The sequence below is a fragment of the Bos mutus genome, chromosome 1 (assembly GCF_027580195.1).
Source record: "Bos mutus isolate GX-2022 chromosome 1, NWIPB_WYAK_1.1, whole genome shotgun sequence".
NCBI classification, from domain to species: domain Eukaryota; kingdom Metazoa; phylum Chordata; class Mammalia; order Artiodactyla; family Bovidae; genus Bos; species Bos mutus.
The window spans coordinates 42,997,531-43,014,948 of record NC_091617.1 but is presented as its reverse complement, the minus strand read 5'-3'; the positions used below and the strand labels follow the sequence as shown (position 1 = coordinate 43,014,948).

General features: G+C 38.6%; 1 protein-coding gene across 1 annotated transcript in view; it reads right to left on the bottom strand.

Annotated features, from left to right (window-relative positions):
- COL8A1 (collagen type VIII alpha 1 chain) overlaps positions 1-17,418 on the bottom strand; it is a 171,955-nt gene that overhangs the window by 58,031 nt on the left and 96,506 nt on the right. Inside the window, exon 2 of the mRNA XM_005896832.2 lies at positions 4,774-4,889. The gene's annotated coding sequence lies outside the window, so the exon portion shown is untranslated. The remainder of the gene's footprint in view (positions 1-4,773; positions 4,890-17,418) is intronic.

The window sequence follows — 17,418 nt, the reverse complement described above, 5'->3', positions numbered from 1 at the left end:
GAAACTCATATAGTTATATTTTGTTTAAATGGGACCTTTGCTTTGTAAATAATAGGTAAATTTTAACACCTTGGAGAACGTTGTTGTAAAGATTTCTATTGTACCATTAAGAAACCTTTAGAAAGTGAAGAGTAATTCCTCCTTCATATAATCTTGTTTATAAGTATGTATGTTTCAAAAGGCTTCCCTGGTGCAAAGCAGGAAATGTGGTTCGATCCCTGGGTCGGGAAGATCCCCTGGAGAAGGGCATGGCAACCCACTCCCGTATTCTTGCCTGGGAAACCCCATGGACAGAGGAGCCTCAGGGGCTACAGTCCATGGGGTCTCCAAGAGTTGGACACAACTTAGTGACCAAACAATAACAACTATTTTTCAGAAACATGTTTTACTCCCTTGTGCCCTCTTTGAATGCTGATTTTTGATCTTATTACTCAACATTACCTTATATTCTAATATTGTCTCTATAGCTCACATTGTGACTTCAAACAGCATGGAAGTAAGAGGCAGTAATACTTAAGAACTCTGTTTCTTCTCGTTGTTGCTAATTTTCATATCTCTAAAGGAGATAATCTTGGTTTAACTCTTAATATAGTGCCCAAGGCTACATAATAAATACCAAATAGATGTTAGTTTTCAATAATTTGAGCTATTTTGGTTTATTTTTACTATATGTATTTTTCTGCTAAATAAGAAATTTTAATTTACCATTTTTCCTGAGGACTTTCATTTAGATTTTTCAAAACAGAAATAAGCTACTTCTTTAGGGATTATATATAAAATATCTTAAAGAGTTGATAGGAGGAATAAAATATACTACATTTTATAATAAATTTATATATCATTATTATTTTGCATTACTTGTATCACCTAATCGCCCAGTGTCTCATTCACTCATAATGTTAATGGGAACTCATTTAAAAATAAGCTGTGCTTCAGAGCCATAAATATAGTTTATACTTCTTTCCAAGGTATGTTTACTCTAAGCTTTCCAAACATTCGGCAAGTATAAAATGAGGCCTTTTAATAAATGAGCAATTTGAGGCATCGACTAATAAAGTCTGACTTTTTCCCTGCCTGTGGAAGATGGGTGAGAATGACTAAATCATTACTCCAAATCTATACCGCTCTGTGTTTGACAGAATTTTTGGAAATTAGTCTCAGCCACATCATGGCAGGTGTATAAAGAAGTCCAGGACCGTGAAGTCCACCCTGTGGGCTCTGAACAAGAAAATCCTCAGTCCAGCTCTGACCAACAGAAGCACTGTGAGCCATGTATGTGACTCGACATTTTCTAACAGCCACATTCAAGAAGTTAAGGGGACAAGTGAGATTAATTTTAATCATACAGTTTATTGAAATGAAGATATAAAAATATTATTTTAATGTGGAATCAATGTAAAAATATTAATGAGATAGTTTACACTCTGATTTTTTTGTTCAAGGTCTTAGAAATACTGTATTTTATACCCAGTGTATGTCTCGGTTGGGACTAGCCACACTTCAAGTATTGTATCACCACCTATGGCTCATGGCTCCATACTGGACAGTTCAGCTTTGGAGGTACTGCAGCAAGGTAGTGTGGTGCATGGGAAAGGAGACAAAGACCAGCGTGGAATCATCATATATGTCTGTTTCTGGCCCTGACATTTGATATTGAGATGAGAAGTGATTTAGTGTCTCTGGGTCTCAGATTTCTACTCTCTATAACAGGGATTGTTAATAACTGCCAGACTCCTCTTAGGATGCTGTGAGGAAGATTTAAATAATATATTGTATTCAAAAATGCTGTGTAAGATCATAAAGCACCAGGCATATGTAAGGCATTATAGCTCTCTTTTATTGTAGATTTACTCTCATGACTTGCCCAGGGCCACATTCCCAGTTGGTAGGAGAATCAAGGATAGAATCTGGGACTTCTGATTTCTAGCCATCTGCTTCAACTAAAGGCTGTTCAAGACATGCTAACTTTATTTTAAAAAAATTAGGAAGGAAGAGAGTGGCAACAAGAAATAAATTACATATTAGATGGTTAGGGTCTTCTTGGACACTGTCATATGTTCTTCAGTAAAATTATACATTCAGAATATTTATAATACTTATATATCAGCACTACAGCCATCAAGGACTGACTTTATTACTGTCATGTAATAGAATCATACGTTCTTCAGTGTTTCAAACAACTTCTAAATTGACCTGTGGTTTCCCCACTCTATTTATCTCCAAAATATAGTATAACCACAAGAAAACCCTTCTGTACTGGGCTTGATTAATAAAACAGATATGGATCAATTTATCAGGTTTTCCATAGATATTTTTGGTTACAGATGTAACTCATTAATCCACATGTGTGAGACACCACCTCTGTAGTGTGAGTCCAAGAGACACATTAATCTCTGAACAGAAAGTGGAAATAATTTAGTTCACTTCACCATATTATTTGGTGCTTACTGTGCGTAAGACACATCGAGTATTTTTAGGGAACAAATGGACTTTGTTTCTATGATAATCGTCACTCAGAAATACAGTCTTCAAACTTGAGGAAAAATATGGAGCCTAACAAACTTTCTATGATATATGATTCAGGAATCTATATTTTCAGAAGATATAAAGATGATCAGAAATAAAATTCCAGATTTTCCAAAAAATAATTTAAAAAGTTATGTTCTTTACTTTTGGAGGACACATAGCGGATTAGTTATTATGATCTATTTCCCTAATTGTAAGTCTATTATAGTTTTCATATTTAAAATTTTAGGGTCATTTTCTACATTTGTTTCCATGAATTTCTTCCTAGAACTTAAAAACCACATAAAATATTTAGCTTTATACTATGTGAAATGACTAAATATACTTAAGCATAAGCCAAGTTCATTTTTGCTGAGAAGAATGCACTCAAAAAGTTCTTTATTTCCTTTTCAGTCAAAATTCCTTCTTAAAAATGACTTTTGTCTGGTTATTATTTTTTTTACTAGAAAACTATTATAAGCTTCCGTTCTGCCTGAACTGATGGCTACACTGAATAAATATAATTTTTATTTTCACTTGTTGAATGATTGCTGTTGATCACTGAGTGAAACCATTTATTGAACAAACTACATTTTCTTGCTTTTGCACCCTAGTTTAGAAACAAAGTTAAATTTTTTAAAAGTTCAAAAAAATGTATTTTTGATATTTCCATCATAACTTTATAATTTTCCTTTCCTCTTCCCTATAATAACCACCTTCTGTATTTTTTTGATTTACTTGAACATTATTATTGTGATTTTTCACTGTGTGAACCCATCAATGCCTTTGGCAGCAAGATTTTGTTACAACAAATCCAGAAGTAGCCGAGCTTTGGTTGGTTCCAACAATTATCAAGTTTCTCTGGGTTGAGTTCAGAACCTTACCCTGACATTATGAATGTAACCCACATCATGCCTCCTTCTTCAGCTTCTCCAAAATATGTGATTGGCTTGAGTTCTACAACCTGTTGCTTAAGTGAGCATATATTTTTTATTCAATGGTTTTACATTATAAATATTTCATTCAATTAACATCTGGCCTTGATGGAATGCAGCCAAAATAATTAGGGGTACCTGCAGTAAAAAATGTGATACATTAGGAAAATGAATAATGTATTTGCATTTCTCCAGGAACTCTGAAGAGATTCATTCTAGAGAGGATGTGGTCATGTGGCATTAAGTATAGGGCTAGATGCTGTGTTTTTCTTTTTGTTCAAGTGCACCTTCAGCAACAACACAAAAATCTGAGGAATCTTAACTCTTCATTCTTTAAATTACTAAATAAAATTAAATAGACTATAAAAAGCCATTGTACTATTAAATAATAGGAAACATTGAGTTGTGTGTCCAAAAGTCACACTTAAGACCAGGCAAGGGTAATAAGCATGAGATGGCTGTGGATACTATGAGATAATGTCTACTTGTCAGAAATGGATAGAATTTTTTTCTGTCAAAGTTCAAAAGTTAATGATTTACTTTATATTTTAATTGCTTCTACTGAGAGATCTATTAAGGAATAAAAGAGATTCTATCATGCTGTTATTATTTTTCACTGTTGATATGTTCAATATTACATATCAATAAAACTATATTTGTTACACCATGCACTGTTTCATACATCCTAGACTGTCTTTAGGAAAATTTAGTACATGTCACTTCAGTCATCTGAAAGGAATCATTTCTTCATTACAACTCATAACTTTAAACTATAAAGTATCAGCCAGAAAAAAAAAAAATTGGCACAATTAAGAGAAATTTGATAATGGTAGAAAAGCACATACAGACATGACTGGGAGATGATAAGATTATTTTAATTTTCCCATTTGCGCTAGAATTATTTATTTTACAAATCTCCAGATCTTTTATTACTTAAAACCCTCTGCTGAATCATGAAAAGAAGCTTAAGTTAGCAATTTTCTTCTGCAAAATCTAGCTGCTAGCATCTGGTGAACACTTGGATACCTAGTCAGGTCCTATGGAAATGATTATTTTAAGACTCTATTCAGCATGCCTGGGCTTAAAAATCAGCTCAAATCACACTCTGCACATGTATTTTACTCTCAGGGATTTTAAAACCTGGCATTCGTAGCGATGGTTTCAAGGCTTTTGCAGTGGAGATGAGGGTGGGAAATAGGACAAGCAGGCAGGCTGGACACCCCAACAGCCCCCGAGCTCCCTGAACAGACAGTGACTTCTGCAGATGGACCGACAGTGCCTGTGGGCCACCAGCCACCAGGCCACCGTGCCCCCCATGGCTTCTCACACTTACATTTAGACTTGGCCCGCCTGCGGAATCGAGGACCGCTGTCCTTGCTTGTGCCTCCCTGTGGCACGTGTGGGCTGGTTTCCGTCTCTTCAGATGCTGCTCCACTTCCAGAACAGCTTCTGGGGTAGAAAAAAAAAAGAGAATACTTTTACTCAGTTGGAAAGACAACAAGAATCTGGATTATTATCAAAGTGCACTGTTCTGGGATCATAGGAGAAATTACATTATAGCAACGTATAAATACACACTTCAATAAAAGATGCTGTTATGGACCAGAATTTAAGTGCATATTTAGTTGATATTAGAGATATTTGTATGCTGATTCAGAGAGAGAATAATTTTGTGCAATTCTATGTATGCAAATAGGTGCTTATTTATTTTTAAACACTTACTACCACATATATAATTTTTATCCAAATAAACATTTCTTGTATATGTTTATTGCTTTTCATGGTTATATTATGTGCTAGGTTCCCATTAATTTAATTTCTGTTAATACAGACTGCAGGTAATTTAGAAAGGGTGAGGGCAATTGCTACAGTGGGAGGAAATTTATGGAAGTAATACCTCAGGGAGCAATGTTAGGTTAATTTAAGAAAAGGAATCTCTGCCATCAACATATTTCCATCTAATTTGCATACAATAGTATTTGAATTAGAAATTATTCTCTATTTTTTGTCAAATCAGGTCTGGTAGAACTTTAATTCAGCAGCACTTTCAGGTTTTTGTTTGAGATTTTTAATTAGAGTATACTTTATAAACCATCTGTAATTTAGACTTTTTACAAGTTGTATGGAAACTTCTCCCCATTTAATCAGAATTTCAGAAATTTAACTCTGTGTTTCACATATTAGTCTCTATTTTGTTTTGGTACATTTCACAGAGACTTTTTTAGGAAATATTCTTTATATTTGTTGTTCAGAAAAAGATTTAAGCAGGGAAACTTTAGATACTTAAAAAGATTTGAAAGCCAGGATTTGTTGATTAGGAAATAAATGCAGAATTGGGTTTCTAATTTAGAATTTCTGCAATATGACATAAGTGATATATTCTAGAGCAGTGCTATTCAGTAAAACTTTCTGTGATAAAGGAAATGTTCACATTTTGCAATGTTCAATATGACAGCCACTAGCCAGAAATGGCTATTAAGCACTTGAAATGTGGCTAATGCAATCAGGGAAGTGAATTTTTAGTTTTAATTTAAATTAATTCAGATTTAAATATTCACTTGTGGGTAATGGCTACTGTATTGAAGAGTATAATTCTGGAGTTTACATGTATTTTGTATTCAACACAAAATGAGGAAGGACTTGAATGGTTCTAGCTGCTGAAGGCCTATGTTCCCCAAACACAAGGCCCAGGCTCTGATACCTGAGCTTGTGCCAGAAGAGTGGACCCAGCAGCATTCTGAATTTCGGCTCAACTTGGGGATATTCTGACATAAAGTTAAAATTTGGGTTAACCATAGATGATTTGAGAATACTTTGTGTATAGAAACTGTGGCATCTCAAGTGATCTCCCATAATAGAGTTCAGGCTGTAAATGGACTCAAGGGCTTGACTTTCCCAATCTACTGTTTGTGTGGTATGCCTGACAGGCAGTGGAGACAGATATAGAAAAAAATACTCCATAAATATAGCTGCCTCCATGAAAAAGAAACTCTCCAGATTCAAACTAGATCACAGGAACAGGCTGGTAAATACATTTGTGCCTGTCCCCAAATCATTCTTCTCTAAATATCCATTGAGCGCTACTATGCAAAAGGCCCAATGCTTAGTGCGGGAGACAAAATGTTAGAAAAAAAAAAGATATGAAACTCCACCCTGTGATTAACTGCATTAGACAATAACATTTTTCCCAATGTTTTCTTCTTCCAAAATTCCTTTTTCTTTTCCTGAATGTGGTGAAAAGAAAATAGGAGAAAGACACACAGGATAAATAGAAACACTGAAGATCGTGATTATGTGTGTCATACATCTTATTCAGTTTACTTCTTTCCACACAGCTTTCACAGTTCCATACTGAGATGGCAAAACCAGGTTTTGAAATGTACCATTGGAAACAGAAAATAACTGAACAGATCTCAATCTAAAATTTTAGAACACGAGATGACCACCATCATTTAGCATTTATTAAGTTTTTACAATATATGTTAACAGAGTTCTTTCCTTTCTGTTAGCTAGAAGAATGTCCTTTAAAATAATTGCTAATTAAATGCTGTTATGGGAGGACACATTTTTTTTTTTTTTGCTTTGCCACTTAGAACACTGTAAGAAAGAGTGCTACAATCACATTTATGAAATGAATAAATTTTTTCAATATTTGAGCACCGTTGCAACACCTGATGGGAACTACTAGCTACACAGACCAAATGTAGCTCATTGTGTTTCAGTTCATTTTAAAAGAATGAACCTGAAAAGTGCAAAGAACTAAACAAGAACTATTTAGCCACACTTCCCTCACAGAAGCAAGGTCTGATGCTGTAAAGAGCAATATTGCATAGGAACCTGGAATGTCAGGTCCATGAATCAAGGCAAATTGGAAGTGGTCAAACAAGAGATGGCAAGAGTGAATGTCGACATTCTAGGAATCAGCGAACTGAAATGGACTGGAATGGGTGAATGTAACTCAGATGACCACTGTATCTACTACTGGGGGCAGGAATCCCTCAGAAGAAACGGAGTGGCCATTATGGTCAACAAAAGAGTCTGAAATGCAGTACTTGGATGCAATCTCAAAAACGACAGAATGATCTCTGTTCGTTTCCAAGGCAAACCATTCAATATCACAGTAATCCAAGTCTATGCCCCAACCAGTAACACTGAAGAAGCTGAAGTTAAACGGTTCTATGAAGACCTACAAGACCTTTTAGAGCTAACACCCAAAAAAGATGTCCTTTTCATTATAGGGGACTGGAATGCAAAAGTAGGAAGTCAAGAAACACCTGGAGTAACAGGCAAATTTGGCCTTGGAATACGGAATGAAGCAGGGCAAAGACTGATAGAGTTTTGCCAAGAAAATGCACTGGTCATAACAAACACCCTCTTCCGACAACACAAGAGAAGACTCTACACTTGGACATCACCAGACGGTCAACACTGAAATCAGATTGATTATATTCTTTGCAGCCAAAGATGGCGAAGCTCTATACAGTCAGCAAAAACAAGACCAGGAGCTGACTGTGGCTCAGACCATGAACTCCTTATTGCCAAATTCAGACTGAAATTGAAGAAAGTAGGGAAAACCACTAGACCATTCAGGTATGACCTAAATCAAATCCCTTATGATTATACAGTGGAAGTGAGAAATAGATTTAAGGGCCTAGATCTGATAGATAGAGTGCCTGATGAACTATGGGATGAGGTTCGTGACATTGTACAGGAGACAGGGATCAAGACCATTCCCATAGAAAAGAAATGCAAAAAAGCAAAATGGCTGTCTGGGGAGGCCTTACAAATAGCTGTGAAAAGAAGAGAAGTGAAAAGCAAAGGAGAAAACGAAAGATATAAACATCTGAATGCAGAGTTCCAAAGAATAGCAAGAAGAGATAAGAAAGCCTTCTTCAGCAATCAATGCAAAGAAATAGAGGAAAACAACAGAATGGGAAAGACTAGGGATCTCTTCAAGAAAGTCAGAAATACCAAAGGAACATTTCATGCAAAGATGAGCTCGATAAAGGACAGAAATGGTATGGAACTAACAGAAGCAGAAGATATTAAGAAGAGATGGCAAGAATATACAGAAGAACTGTACAAAAAAGATCTTCACGACCCAGATAATCACAATGGTGTGATCACTGACCTAGAGCCAGACATCCTGGAATGTGAAGTCAAGTGGGCCTTAGAAAGCATCACTATGAACAAAGCGAATGGAGGTGATGGAATTCCAGTTGAGCTATTCCAAATCCTGAAAGATGATGCTGTGAAAGTGCTGCACTCAATATGCCAGCAAATTTGGAAAACTCAGCAGTGGCCACAGGACTGGAAAAGGTCAGTTTTCAGTCCAATCCCAAAGAAAGGCAATGCCAAAGAATGCTCAAACTACCGCACAATTGCACTCATCTCACACGCTAGTAAAGTAATGCTCAAAATTCTCCAAGTCAGGCTTCAGCAATATGTGAACCGTGAGCTTCGTGATGTTCAAGCTGGTTTTAGAAAAGGCAGAGGAACCAGAGATCAAATTGCCAACATCCCCTGGATCATGGAAAAAGCAAGAGAGTTCCAGAAAAACATGTATTTCTGCTTTATTGACTATGCCAAAGCCTTTGACTGTGTGCATCACAATAAACTGTGGAAAATTCTGGAAGAGATGGGAATACCAGACCACCTGATCTGCCTCCTGAGAAATTTGTATGCAGGTCAGGAAGCAACAGTTAGAACTGGACATGGAACAACAGACTGGTTCCAAATAGGAAAAGGAATACGTCAAGGCTGTATATTGTCACCCTGTTTATTTAACTTATATGCAGAGTACATCATGAGAAACGCTGGACTGGAAGAAACATAAGCTGGAATCAAGATTGCCGGAAGAAATATCAAGAACCTCAGATATGCAGATGACACCACCCTTATGGCAGAAAGTGAAGAGGAACTCAAAAGCCTCTTGATGAAAGTGAAAGTGGAGAGTGAAAAAGTTGGCTTAAAGCTCAACATTCAGAAAATGAAGATCATGGCATCCGGTCCCATCACTTCACGGGAAATGGATGGGGAAACAGTGGAAACAGTGGCTGACTTTATTTTTCTGGGCTCCAAAATCACTACAGATGGTGACTGCAGCCATGAAATTAAAAGACGCTTACTCCTTGGAAGGAAAGTTATGACCAACCTAGATAGCATATTGAAAAGCAGAGACATTACTTTGCCAACAAAGGTCCGTCTAGTCAATGGTTTTTCCTGTGGTCATGTATGGATGTGAGAGTTGGACTGTGAAGAAGGCTGAGAGCTGAAGAATTGATGCTTTTGAACTGTGGTGTTGGAGAAGACTCTTGAGAGTCCCTTGGACTGCAAGGAGATCCAACCAGTCCATTCTGAAGGAGATGAGCCCTGAGATTTCTTTGGAAGGAATGATGCTAAAGCTGAAACTCCAGTACTTTGGCCACCTCATGCGAAGAGTTGACTCATTGGAAAAGACTCTGATGCTGGGAGGGATTGGGGGCAGGAGGAGAAGGGGAAGACAGAGGGTGAGATGGCTGGATGGCATCACTGACTCGATGGACGTGAGTCTCAGTGAACTCCGGGAGTTGGTAATGGACAGGGAGGCCTGGCGTGCTGCGATTCATGGGGTCACAAAGAGTCGGACACGACTGAGTGACTGATCTGATCTGATCCCTCACTCTCTACAGCAACTGAATAATTAAATGTATGGTTAACCTAAATTTTTAGATGAATTTTAAGGATGGAAAGGATTAAAAACTATATTAAATGAGTGCAGCCAAAATACATAGTACTTCAAGCATCTAAAGGCCATACAGTCATTTCTCTGAATATAGTAACTGATAATGTCCTTAATATTGTAGACACACAGTATGAAAATAATTTTTAAAAATGAATTACAAAGCAATGGAAGAAATCACAAAGAAGAAATTAATATAAGTACTTAAAAATCAGTGGCTCTTTAAAAACATTATAAGCAAATAAAAGGTGAAGTGGAATTTGTTTTAATCTTTTAAATATTTAATCCTTATGGAAGTTTGAAACAGTCACAGATTGTTTAACCCACCTCTGTGTTCCCTCCCAGTTAAATCTGGAAGGGTTTGTGCCTGCTTTGACCAATGGAGCACAGTGGAACTGACACTATGTAACTTCTGAGACTGGGTCATGAAAGACCAGTTGCTACTTTGTTTCTAGAATATTTTCTTGGAATTCTGAGCCCCCAATTAAGAAATCTGACTGTCCTTAGGAGCAGCCAGGTTTAGGTGCTCCAGGGACAATTCGAGCAGAGCTCAGACTTCCTTCTATCCCTGCCATGGCACTAAATGTGTGAGTAAAGCCATGTGAGGCCCTCCAAGTCAGCCAATCTATCAGGTAAATAAGCCAAAAGAGAGAAAAAGCTCCCAGCTGAGACCCATAAAATTGTGAGATACAATAAAATGTTGGTTATTTCAAAGCCACTACATTTTCATGTGGCTTGTTATGCAGCAATAGAAAACTGGAGCATACCCGCATGTGTGTGTGCTATTTTTACAGTAAAAATTTAAGAAATTGAATGTAAAAGACACCCTGTGAAGTTGTTTGAGAAAATTGACAGTCAATATCCTTTGTATAGAAAGAGCACTTATGAGTTATCAGGGGAAAGAATTGTAACATTGTGTTAAAAAATGAGCAATTAAATGAACACAATTCACACACAAAAAAACAAAAAGGCTAACAAAAATGTAAAAAATGTTCAACCTAGTAAGTAAAGGAAATGTTAATTACACAATGGAATTAAAATTTTGGTTATCAAACTGGCAAAAATAAAAAAAAATTAAACATTGGTTTGGGTAAAGTGGAGTGTACATAGTACAAATTTTCTGGAAAATAAAGAAATATGTTCAGAGTTTAATGCAGTGAAGTTGGTCATTCATTTAGGACCTGTTTTTGCCCAAGGGCAAGGAAAAACCAGAAACCTCTGTCTCACCCTTTAAACTGGGACATGCCAATAGATACAATTACTTGCAACGTGTTTCAGCTCAAAACTGGCCTTCTGTTGAGTCTGAATTTTGCTGGTGGTTTAGTCGCTAAGTCGTGTCTGACTCTTGTGACCCCATGAACGTAGCTCACTAGGCTCCTCTGTGCATGGGATTTCCCAGGCAAGAATATCAGAGTGGGTTGCTATTTCCTTCTCCAGGGGATCTTCCAGACCTAGGGATCCAACCACCGGCTCCTGCACTGCAGGCAGATTCTTCACTTCTGAGCCACCAGGGATTCCCAAGTCTGAAGTATGGAAAACATATAAGGCAGCTCTTCTCTTTAAGTCCAAGCTTTAACCTCCAGCAAGACTTGTTGAAGCTTTCTAATTAAGGGGCAGCAACACCTGCGGTGTGGACGGCAGCTATTGAAGTAATTCCAGGAGGGTGAGACTGAGTTTGCAGAACTGAGAGCTGTTTCCTGTGATACCTTCCTCCTTGAGAGTACATTCAGAGATAAGGACAGAAGGGCCTTCCTCCTTCAACAAACCCGGGTTCGGGTCTTGGCTCTACATCATTCCGTGAAAGGCCTTTGGGCTACCCATCACGTCTGCAAAGCTGCCGGCCTGGGACAAAGAGACACAGGAGCTTTGTGTTCTGCTCTGCAACATCAGGGCTGGCAGAACAAAAACTCCAAGGGGTCTCCTCGGTCTCCTGGGTGATGTCACTGACAAGGGAGGAAGCATTGGGGTGAAGATCCAAACCAAGGTAAGGGGGGAGAGACCTTTGAACTTTCCGGAGATAAGAAATTTGTTGTTTATGAAGCGAAACGGCATCGGTTGCCATGATTTTAGCCTTCGGCGGCGCAGAGGCGCGACCCCGGAACGCGGCATGGGGCTGGCTGAGCTGCTTCAAGGCCAGGAGCCTCTCCCTGGTCTCAGGCTAGCTGGGCCCCGAGACGGCGCACCGTCTGACAATCAGAGGGCCCAGGCCTGCAGGCGTTCTTCAGGGGCTCCTGACCCGAGTAGAAGGCTTTTCTCCATCTGTAGCATCCAGGCAATGTCAGCAGGTTAGGGCCCGGGGCATAGCCCTCAGACCCAGGTCAAAGATGCTGGGCCGCGTCTCCAGGATGCCCGGGAGCATGGCTTCAGCCGCAGATTGGTACCCAGGCTTCTCACTACACTTCGAACAGCCTCCTGTGGCTTGTTCTACCCGATTGAGACGGTCACGTTGTCTTTCCATTTCCCGCATTTCATCTGGCTCCTGCTCTTGAAGGACCAGGCGGCCACATAGCAGTTCTGGGCGCTCGGGGATGCGGGAGGCTGACACCTTCCTGTCAGCCTGTATAAGGACCACCGGCTTCTCCTCCTCAGACCCCGGCTCTGGACTTCCTGCCCTCACGGCCCCTCCTGCCACAGCGTGGCCAGCCTCAACTGCCCTCACTTTCCCTCCTAATTTCCTTACGCTTATGCGTAAGGAAACTCTTCCATAGTGCCAATTGCATGAAAAATGTATCTACTTTTGCTCTGCCGACAAACAGAGCAGATGAGGTGAATTTTGAAAAAGTCTGATCCGCCATTCAACCGCTTAACACCCCTACTCTTGCACCTAATAGCTCCCCTCAGTACTTAGCCTGCCAGACACCTCTTTCCATGGGATTCTCCAGGCAAGAATACTGGAGTGGGTAGCTGTTCCCTTCTCCAGGAGATCTTTCTGACCCAGGGATCCAACCGGGGAAGCCCAAGAAAATGGGAGTATATAGCCTATCCCTTCTGCAAGGGATCTTTCTGACCCAGGGATCCAACGAGAGTCTCTTGCATTGCAGGCGGATTCTTTACCAGCTGAGCTACCACGGAAACCCCACAGCACTTAGATCAGATCTAAACTGCTTTTCTCGCTGAAAGGCCCCATATAATTCTCTCAGCCGACCTCCCCATTCCCCTACACCTCTTTCCCCTTTGCCCTTTATTCTCCAGCCACACTGGCCTTCTTCTTGTGGGAAATATCGTGCTGGTCCCCGTCTTCAGGCCTCTACTGCTCCCATGTTTGGAATGCTCTTCCTGCAGAACCCTGCATGCTGGGCTGTTCATTTAAATCTCAACTTACAGGTCACTTCTGCAGAGAGGTTTTTCTTGACCATCTAATCTAAAGTCAGCCACTCATTTTCATGTATCTCTAATTCCCTTTCATCACACAGTAACCCTTGTACACTCCCTACTTCATCGTACATATTATCCGTTCATAGTCTGCCTCAACAGCAACGCTTCCTCTCTCTCCACTCTCTTTGAGAGCAGAGAACTCGTTTCATTCTTAGTAACATCCCTTGCCTTCCCTCATGGCTCAGTGGTAAAGAACCTGCCTGCCAATACCGGAGATGTGGGTTGGATCTCTGGGTCAAGAAGATCCCCTGGAGAAGGAAATGACAACCTACTCCAGTATTTTTGCCTGGGAAATCCCAGAGACAGAGGAGCCTGGCTGGGCTATGGTCCATGGGGTCACAAAAGAGGCAGATGTGGCTTAGTGCCTAAACAACAAACAACAACATCCCTTGTGATTGGAACTAGGATGGGCACACGGTAGGTGATTCATAAATATTTGCTGGATGCCTTGCAAATACTTTTTGTACATTTGAAATATAAAACTTAGCAGTGCAGAAGATACCGCATTTAAAACCATTAAAAAAAACCTAGACATTGTATGTTATATGGGCATTTTCCAAAGCTTTGATGGTTCTGATTAAAGTACATTGCTTCAATTTAAAAAAAAGAAATAGCCAGCACAAGATCACAACATCATAAAATCATTTCAGGACTGTGATGAGAGCTCCCCTGTCAAATTAGATATTTTCAAAACTAGAGCACCACTCAACAGGCTCCTTGCTTTGACTTGAAGAATGTGCACCTCCCACCATTTTTTTTTTTTTTTTTGCTGCTGAACATATGATTTATTCACTGGGTAAGGAACACGTCTTGAAAAACTTCCCTTTCAGCACTTAAAGTGTTGAAAACAGAGTTTCATCTTTTGAGGCTGGTTTAATACAAACCTCTGGAATGAGGAGATGTCTTACATGTCCCCTTGAGTGGATGAGAGTTAAAGCTGTCCCTCTTGGTGTTATTCTTTCTGGAATTGCAGGAACCTCAGTGGCTGGGTCTCAGTGGCCAACTATGATTACAAGATTCTACAGAAATGAGATCTGTTTCTATAAAATTCATGAGAAAAATCTGAATTGCTATTTATAAATAGGCCACACCATTTCAGAAGTGATATAACATTCGGACACTCAAGCACAAGTTTTGATATGTGTTTCAACATAGCCTATCCCTACCAGTTTATAGTTTCCTCACAAAGCAGGCAGGCCACATTCTTATGATTCTTGAAGGGATGGGAAATGCACATTTACTAAACATGTTCTTTGGGCCAGTCTCCTTGCTAGCAGTAGTTGCACAGACTCATTTAATCCTGAGAAGTGTGTAACACGTGAGTGAAGGTCATGAGAAGAGACCTCCTGTTCTCTCACACAATATTAAAGAAGATTGATAAATCAGGAATCAGCAAAACAGAAGAACTGCCTATTCTTATCCCACTGACATTATCCCAGGGTTTAGTTCCAAGTTTTTCAAGGGACATTTTATTTTACTGTGCTGATTCATGGCAGTTGTCTGGAGCATGGAAAATGTTCATTGATTTTATAGTGTTGTTAAATTGGGCACAAGATTTGCATAGGAACTGTGTATCTGAGTGGTTTAGAAATGCCAGGGCTTTAGAACAACAATTGGATAAGGTGCCTTGAGGTTCCTGAAAGCTATTTTCACAGTCCCATAGAGTGGTACATCTGATTTGGTTTCATTAATAATGTTTGGAGAGCTGGAGGAAGCGGTGGGCGGGCCATTTCCCTTTCTCCACCCATCTGAAGGAATGCCTTCATCCTTCAGCTAACTTTTTATAAAAATTTAAGGTTGTATGTCTCAGATAAAACAAGGATTGTTAAATTTCATATCTACAGAGACAGGATTAACTCTGAATTAATGACTAAATCCTGATAAGAGAGAGGAAAATAAATCTCCTAAGGTTGTACTAAGCCACCACTGAGGGTCTGGATTGTAGATAACTGGCCTTCTTTTAAGTACCCTGCAGTTAGAGAGACACTCATTTTCCCTTTTTTTATAAGACGCACATTATAGTAACACAGTTTACAAACACACAGTATACTTCAAAGAAGCCAAGTATAAATGACCTGGTAAAAAAGAGCATTGAAAAGATCTAAAGATCCAAAGTATATCTGAAATTCCTACTAGTTTGGAATAATGAAGGATGAAGTGAGAAATTAACACTTCTATATGCAAATAAATTTGAGAAATAGTGACTCTAGACAACTGGAGAGCAGAAGGTTCACTGGTTGCAATCTAAAATTAGGTTCTCATGATGCAATTTAAGAAGAGAAGTAGTCAATGACATTGACAAGAAGTAGTCAACGAAATTTTCATTGTAGGTATATCCTCTTGACATTTGCTATTGATAAAAACATATCACCCTTTCCTAGAAGTTCCTCATCCTTGCTGAGAAATTATAGCCCCTTCAAATGAAACTGTTAGATAAACTTTCAGACAGGATAAAATATTAGTAATATAATGGCGATTCAAGGTATGTTCAGAGGTCTTCTAAACAACTGAGTTCAAGAAAAAGACTAAAGCTGTGTCTTTGTAAGGTCAATATTCAAGGAAAATCTAGCATGGAGTCTCTTTTCAGTTATTCAGATATTTTGCATTATATAGCAATGCTTAAATTGAACCAAAAAGTGCAAAGTAAGTGAATTCGTTTATTAAGGGTGACAATATTTTGAAACTTTGCATTCAATCATCTGGTCATTTGCATTATGATTCATTAATATTCATTAATATATTCATCCATATAATTAAATAATTGAGTAATTGATTAATTAAACATCATACATCATCTAAGATGACCTGTGAAGTGATTTGAGGCAAGTGAAAAAAAAATGCCTTGGGTGAGTAAAATTTGATTTAGTTTCACCTCCAGTTAAAAGTGGATTTGTTCTTATCGAAGACTAATTGATGATACTGATTCAATAACAGCTAACAAATTAAAATGATGCCCCCCAAATAAGCATTTTATGTACCTTTGAAATAAATGTGGAAAACTTCAAGTGTCCCTTAATAGTCACTTGCCTGTGGAGTAACTTTGGTGCAGACCATGATAGAAAGAAGCAGGAAGGAGAAAAAATGTGCTCTGCATATTTGGGGTGTGGACGAGGTTCTGAAATACTCCAGACAAAGATGGCAACCCAACTCTCAGGACATCAGAATGTGGCTGAGCTCTATTTTAATGGGAAAATACTGACTTCAGTGTTCTTGATTATAGTTTTTTGTTTTTGCATTTGAATGTGATGGTTCCTCTTACTCCTGTAACAATCAAACATATTGCCCATAATCCAAGGTCAAGTTGGATTTCCAGAGATAACCTTCTCAGAAGAATTGCTCTAAATTAAGCTATAACTCAGCAGCAATAGTAATACCTATTAGTTATTGAGGATGTCTTATATGGCAGGCTCTGTGCTCAGTATAATTTTTATATATATATATATATAATCTTATATTATTTAATCCATACTATGATTCTACAAGAAAGCAATCTCTTATATTTAAGATAATTTAACATCTCAAATTAACTCATTACACACACACATATTTTGAAGATAGCGTTTATGTTTTACTCCCCTTTCTCTCCCCAGAAAACAAGTGGCTCAAAATTGGTACCTAGAAAATATTGATTGAATTAAATGAAATGTCAGTCCTTGTGCTTTTCCTGAGGGATGGGCTTTTATCAATCATTTTGTCCTTTGATGTAGCTTTGAAGACTCTTAAGGATGAACAGGCATTGGAAATATTTAACCCAACCACGAAACATGGATCAACTTGTCTCTGTCTTCTTGGGTTAATGAGGAAGGCTGGCATAAAGTAAGGTTGAAGGGGGATTGTGCAGGGATTGGTGGGAAGGGAAAAATACTGATTCTGGTGAAAATA